Here is a 7,601-nt window from a genome sequence, read left to right as displayed (position 1 = left end):
TCTAGATCGTAATAATTGAATCCCAAATTTTATACATATATCATCGATCGCATATAAAGGAATCAAAGAATTTATTCGTGATGGCAATTTGTTCCTCTTTCTTCTTCTCCAATTCCTCTACTTCTAAGTTTGCATACAATATATATATATAAATACGTTAGATTATAATATTATCAATATTACCCAAATTAGTAGGTTATTATTTTAGTTACTACATACAAGTTGAAGAATTAGTAAGTTATTATATTAGTTACTATATACAAGTTGAAGAATAAAAATATTGTACATACAGCTCCTTCCTCGGACTCCATGATTGTAATACTGTATTTACCAGCATGGTCAACAACCCACTCTTGGTAAAACTGAAAATTATTACACTGATTCCTGTAAACAGTAAGCAATATTAGTTACATCGTATATTAAAAAAGTTGATATTTTAATTGAATTTTCTTTTATTGTACTTATAATACTTATAGTACTAATATTCGCTTAATACACGCAGCGTGGTTGGCAATGGCGGGAAGATTTGCCTTCTTGCATGGCGCATAGACGATTCAGCTGTTGGCCAACTATAAAGAATGGCTGCACGTGGATTTCTGTAAATTTTAATTTTTTTTTTCTCATTAGATTTATTTATCTTTAACACAGATCTAGCATCTACTGGAAAATGACTAAAACAGCTATGAGTCTTTAAGTATTTAATAATGCTGAGAATGCTAATAAAGTAATATTTTTTTCAACTGTCCAATGCGATAATGATTTAAGAATGGAATTATCATTATCAAAAATATTATTTCCATTTGACATACCTTCATAGTCAGAATTTGAGCTATAATATTCAAATACACTATTCGTTTACACTATTTTCATCAAAATCAATATTTGAAAATGTGCCCCCTGATGGATTATTCACATTTACACTACTGATGAATGATGGTAAATTTTGACTCTTGGTAAACAAATTGGTAACATTAATCTGAGGTGTACTTGATTGTGATAAAAACTGATTTTGGTTTTCAATAATAAAATCAACTGTTTCCACCTCTTCCAAATATCTTATACGCTAAGTAGATTTACTGAACTGGGAATCGAGGCATATTGTAAATGAAACAAATAATAAACTTTAAAATGCTATATTTGTAGAGTTACTACTCAAATTAATAATCAGCATCTAATGAGAACACTTTACAACCATTTATTTACAAGCTTTTAAATAAAAGTAATACATTTAAAAATTATAGATAGGTAACCACAAATGACAATTTACTATAATATATAAATAGTCGGAGATCTTAATACAATATTTACCAAAGAACTAATGTCCTCAATAGTAGTAATTACAAAAATGTGGGTACAATTAAATATTACTAATAGTTAACAATGTACCTACTTAATAAGTTCTAACTGTAGAAAAAAAAAAATTAAAAGTTATAATAATAATGGTACACTATAACAAATCAAATTATGCTTGCAGGTAACATTTAATAAAACAAAAAAATATTTTTAATGAATTGGTAAGACCAATATAATATAGGTGCCTACCTATATAAACGTTCAAATATATTATTATACATACCAAATTACCAAAATTGTAAATAATTATTTGAAATTGAATATACTATGTGTGTCTGCGTGTGTGTGTGTTGGCATGTTTACCTATACATACTTAGTATAATAACTGCAGTGCTGGCGGTTAATAGTTGAAATAATAGAAGTAGGTACCACAATTTTTATAGAATAGAAATCGGATTACACATTATTATGTACGCACTTGTTGATCACACTTAAAAATATGGGTAAGAAAAAAACACAATTCTGATATTCAATATCATCATTAACGTTACAAGAAAATCATAGTTCTTTTTTACTTAGCATAATGCATGATATTAATGTGCAAATGTGCAACATAGCACATCCACTATAACAGCCGAATGCCGAATACTCAATAGCACTGTTATCTTGAGTAGATAACAGTGCTAGAGACCCCATGGGAAATCGATTGTTCTTTGGCTGTACGTTTGTGATAACATTATAAAATTATTATCAATATTTTCAAATTATATTTTTTCAATTAGTAATTTTATTAATGTAGTCGGGACTTAAGAACTAAGATACCTATGAAATAAATAGTTTGTAATGATTGGTAAATACAATATAAAATACTTACGAACACATAATTCGTTACACATTTGGACACTTGAACGAAACCCACATGTCGAGCTTATTAAATTATGTTTAATTACTTTTTCATAGGTACTATCCAATATGAAAGAAAAAATGTTTACAAAAAATATTAACTGATGAAGATTGAAAGAGGATTCAGATGCTCAAATCAAATTAAGCTTTCAAGTTCTTAAAGCGGAAATTCAACTTACATGTAAAGGTACATGCAGTCAGTTTTAAAATTAGAATAATGTAAAAGAACAATAATAAATTATAAGTTCTTAAAGTTAAAATTCAAGTTGAGTTTAGTGGTATGGTATGGTATGCTTATATGGTCCCCAGAGACCGTGTTCAAGGCCACAATCATCAGGTTTTGCCAATACACAATGTTCTACTACTCTCAGTGGCGTGGCGAACGGTAATTTCAGAGGTAGCCAGTGGGTCCCCTAGTAAATTTAATATGATATTCTCAATAGGTAGTCAATAACGATCTGAAATATAACTTGTTATATTATATTAATACATTATTATGCATAAATACTTGGGATAATTATAACTGGCCTCTGGAAAATTTTTAGTTTGCCACGCCACTGACTACTCTACTACAAATTCGCCAGACCAAATATGTGTAAATTTCCCCTTGAAAAGTAAACCGGTGTGGTTTTGAGAAATTCGGTGTTTTAAACCTATTTGAAACTAAGTCGCACCGGTTTTGTTTTATTTAACCATGATAACGAGGAAATCGAGTAATACAAATCAAAATTTTTCCCCGCCTATTTTTTAAATTTTCCCTAAATAGGCATCACATTTATAAAGAACCGTTCTTTATAATTGTGATAGGCATTCCTTTATCACATATTACATGGTATCACTGATAAATCATAATTAATTCAAATTTACATATTATTATATTTTAATATTATAATTTATAACATTAACATTTTGAGGTACGCAAATAGTAAGTAGAAGTATTTAACTTAATACTCTAATTGGTCTCTAGTTTATGTACATAATAGAAAGGCCATATTCAAACATATATATATTCATTATCTATTTTGTTAGATAACTCTTTTTCTATGTTTATACTTTATATGGATGAAGAAATAAGTATTAATGATTAATAATTTGTTTTAGTATTGACAAGTTGGAAAATGTGGAAGGAAGTATGGTGAAAACTTAAGAAGAACTTGTTCAAAAGTTGCAAGATGCTAATAATATCGAGCTACAGAAACTCAATGTTTTTAAAATATCTTTAACATGGATTAGTGAGATAGTTTGTTACATAAATCAATAACTTAACAAATTCACATCAAACAAAATTTGTTTTCTCTGCAATATGAAAAAGAAACATTTTATTGCAATTTGTTAAGCATTTTAATTTTTTATTTGTTAGTACCCATTATTATTATACCTATTTATAATTTTAACATTATATTACATACTTCATTAAATTTACAGAAATCCACGTCCAGCCATTCTTTATAGTTGGCCAACAGCTGAATCGTCTATGTGCCATGCAAGAAGGCAAACCCTCCCGCCATTGCCATCAACGCAGCGTGAATTAAGCGAATATTAGTACTATAAGTATTATAAGTACAATAAAAGAAAATTCAGTTAAAATATCAACTTTTTTAATATACGATGTAACTACTATTGCTTACTGTTTACAGGAATCAGTGTAATAATTTTCAGTTTTACCAAGAGTGGGTTGTTGACCATGCTGGTAAATACAGTATTATGTATGCATTTCAGGAGTATATTAGTGCTGTGGTTCATCTAGGCGCCACATAACTACTTGCAGATGCCACATTTAAGGTAGTTCCATAACCTTATTATCGACAACTTCTCAATCTAAGATTTTTCACATACATATCAAGGTAAATTATTATGTTTGTAAAATCATAATTCATATTTCAGTATAATATTCTTAATACTGTTTTATACATTTAATCTTTGGCTTATAAGAAAAGGTCCAGAGTGTTTTTTCAGTACACGGTCAACTACGTTGCACAAATAACAATGTAGAAAAACATACTTTTTAGGTGATGTACCCAAATTCGTGGACAATGTTGAATGAGTTATTTTTGTCTAAAAAATTGTTTAGATAACATTGATAACATTTAAGTATGATCTTAATTTAAAATTTCATAAAAGACAATTTTATTGTTTTTGACCAAATAATTTAGTCACCGATCAATCAGGTCAAACCATCATAAAGAATGATCCTCAAATCCTTATTAAAACCTTTAAAATATTAAATACTATTTAAAATAAAAAACAATTTTTTATATTGTTGCTCAAGTTCGACAAGGTCATGTAATATTAATTTTGTAAGTTGCTCAATACTTTTAATAATAATAATAATACATTATTAATAATACATTATGAAAGATATGAATGCCAAACAATAAAATAAATTGATATTAATATTTAATAAAAATTAAAGTTTTAGATTTCAAAACCATAAAGTTTAAATTTTTAAACAAAACAATAAAATAATATAAAATATTAATTAAAAAGGTGGGCAAGTTGATGTCGTTCTGCTGTATAGTAGGTTACAAGTGGGTCACTGTATAATGGATGGTATTAAATTTGAATTCAATGATATAATATCATTGTATAAGAAAAACGATTCTGAGTGTAGACTGAATCTAGGTATAAGATATATTATATACTTATATCTATGGTATTAAAAAAAAAATGTACCTATGATAAATTCCAAACTAATTATATCACAATATTCATTAGGTAGTACCTACTTATAACGCGTTATACATCAACAACAAACCGTGATACTATCATAGATATATAATAGTATACATTAGAAGTTTCAAATACCCACGAATAATATTATACAATCACAACAAAATAACTAAAATAGTTATTTCAGGTTTTTAATATGTAATTTCGTCCAAATTTGAGCTTAAAATTAGTCTTCGTACAGAATTGTTTTTCTTAAACAGTGATTTTATATCATTGAATTCAATTTTAACACCATCTAAACAGTGACTTATTTAAATGTACTTTAATGATTCATTTATATGTATCTATCTTCAATTTTATCTGTCATGGCATTCACCGACTAATTTAAATATTTAATTCCTAAGATAAAAAGATGTAGGTAATAAATGTACATATATGTCATTTAAATATTATAGTCAAGTGCAATTAGACATTTTTTTTATTACATAAGTTGCAATTACCAAAGAAAAATGACAAGTGGGTAGAACACTTTTGTTGGGTGCATGAACTCTCAAAATGCCTGTGTACTGCTGCCACTATCTATAGTACATAAATGGAAATCTATTAAAATTTCAGGGAGGGCTAAAATTATTGTATACATCAATGCACCAAAGGTTCCCACACAACCGAAATAAATTTATATTTTTTTGGTGGGGGGGGGGAGGGAGGCCTAATGATTTATTTGGTGGCTAAGCTTCCCCCTATTTCCGTCAACGCTACAGTAAAAACAAAAAGGGCCTCCAAAATATTTTTGAACTGGGGCCTCAAAATTGTGATTGCGGCACTGCTAACAGAACTCCTGTTAAGTTCATCTTTACTACATTTCTATTTTATAAGTTGTTTAAAGTTTTGTATTAACTTAAATTAATATAAAATCACAGTTTAATTCAAATGTAAAACTTTATTTTATACTATATTCAAAAATAAAACAAAACAGAAAATAAAATAATTCTTACAATTATTTTAACTTAAAATCCAATCTTCTATTTTTATCATTAGCAAATCTATTAATGATATTTTCAATATTATTATGATTATTTATATTTTTGTGAATGTATAACAAAGCTAGACCTGTTAACCCTTCCTTACTCATTCTAGATCTTAACCATGTTTTCAGTAAATGTAGAGAAGAAAAGCTCCTTTTTGCTGTAGCAACAGATTTGGGAGAGTTATTAGGATTTTAATTAATAAAGACAATATTGGAAAATAGTCACAATCAAGTTTGTCTAAAAATGTTATAGCTGATGTAATTGTTGTGAGGTCAGTATATGATTTAAATTTATTTTCCAATAGACTTAATTCTCCTCTGAGTTTTTGTTCAATAGAAAATATAGACTCACCAAATAACACACTATATTTACTGGATATGTCTTCAATTGATTGATTAAATTGTTCAGTATTTTTAAACATTTCATGAGATTTGATTGCATCAAAACCACAATAATAGCAAAAATAAACATGTTAAATGTAGATAATATTATATAATAGGAAATATTATAACCGTCGTGGCCGGCAATTCGAGGTCTTACTGTCTGTCTTACACAATTATTATTTTATGAAAACATTTTTTACAACTAAATATGGGCTGAGGGGGTGGCGCACGCCCTCTGCGCCACCCCCTGGATCCGCTACTGCTTTAGAGATGCCAAGTATGTTCTAAATCATTTGATAGCCTAATTAATTGCCGTGATCACATTCAAAAAGACTATAATCATTCAACTCCATCAACCTCAAATGGAGCAAATGAAAAATTAAATATTTTAACAAATGTCCTTATTGTTTTATTTTGTTTTTAGGAAAGCGAAACGAAAGATTCTCATCCAGTTACAACCAAAATCATGACCGGAACCACCTAAGACTCAAGAAAATAAACCGTAAGCGGAGTTTCCTATGAATGCAGACGAACATCTACATTATTTTTTAACTTATCATTGTGAGCAATGACTGGTGAAATTATGGCTTTGATAACGGTGAACCTTGATTGTAAAATATTAAAAATACATAGACACAATTTTTTTTATAAGCATTTAAGGTTAAAATTTTTACAAAATGTATCAAATTTAAAATTTTATAATTATTTTGTAGTTAAAAATTTATAAAATGTTCAAATTTTATAGCTAAGGATTGAAAATATAAAACAAAGTTCCACGTCAATAGGTTATAATATATAAATTACTTTATTCACAATAATGTCATCATATTTGACTTATACAATATAGCATAGGCAGCATTATTCACCTTGTTGTTTACCACTTTGTCCTACATATTTTTTTAATTTTCCCTATTACCCGGGCAAAGTGAATAAAATTCCACTATTAAACTTTAATTTTTTTTTAAACTTATATAAGATTCAATAAAATATAAAATTACGATGTTTTTCAGCATTTTGCATCGAAAACCGTCAAATATGCGCTTAATGTGACATTTTTTATAATATGGATAAAAAGGTAATTCAACCAATTGCACGATGCCTAAAGTTAACTTATCCATTTTGCCGTGGTCTCCTTCAAATGCCTCAGAACTTATAAGATGATATTAAATTATAAAAAAAAAAGTTATTGATGATTTTCTTATTTATACCTACTATGAAATCTACTATTATTATGGATTACGTGACTATAATTTATCTGCACTACTGAACTAAGCAATATTTAGTAAGGATACTTATATGTATTATAATTTGAATATTTTGTCAT

At 27.8% G+C, this 7,601-nt stretch overlaps 1 long non-coding RNA gene across 1 annotated transcript; it reads left to right on the top strand.

The window, feature by feature from the left end:
- The first annotated feature begins 2,181 nt into the window (after positions 1-2,181).
- Positions 2,182-6,909, top strand: LOC107882730. Its single transcript, XR_003838673.1, has 4 exons — positions 2,182-2,383; positions 3,298-3,551; positions 3,622-4,040; positions 6,702-6,909. It is a non-coding gene; the product is annotated as an uncharacterized LOC107882730 (long non-coding RNA).
- Positions 6,910-7,601: the final 692 nt, after the last annotated feature.

This window comes from Acyrthosiphon pisum, chromosome X (assembly GCF_005508785.2).
Source record: "Acyrthosiphon pisum isolate AL4f chromosome X, pea_aphid_22Mar2018_4r6ur, whole genome shotgun sequence".
NCBI lineage: Eukaryota > Metazoa > Arthropoda > Insecta > Hemiptera > Aphididae > Acyrthosiphon > Acyrthosiphon pisum.
The sequence above is the reverse complement of the archived record's forward strand: the minus strand, read 5'-3'. Positions and strand labels throughout refer to the sequence as shown.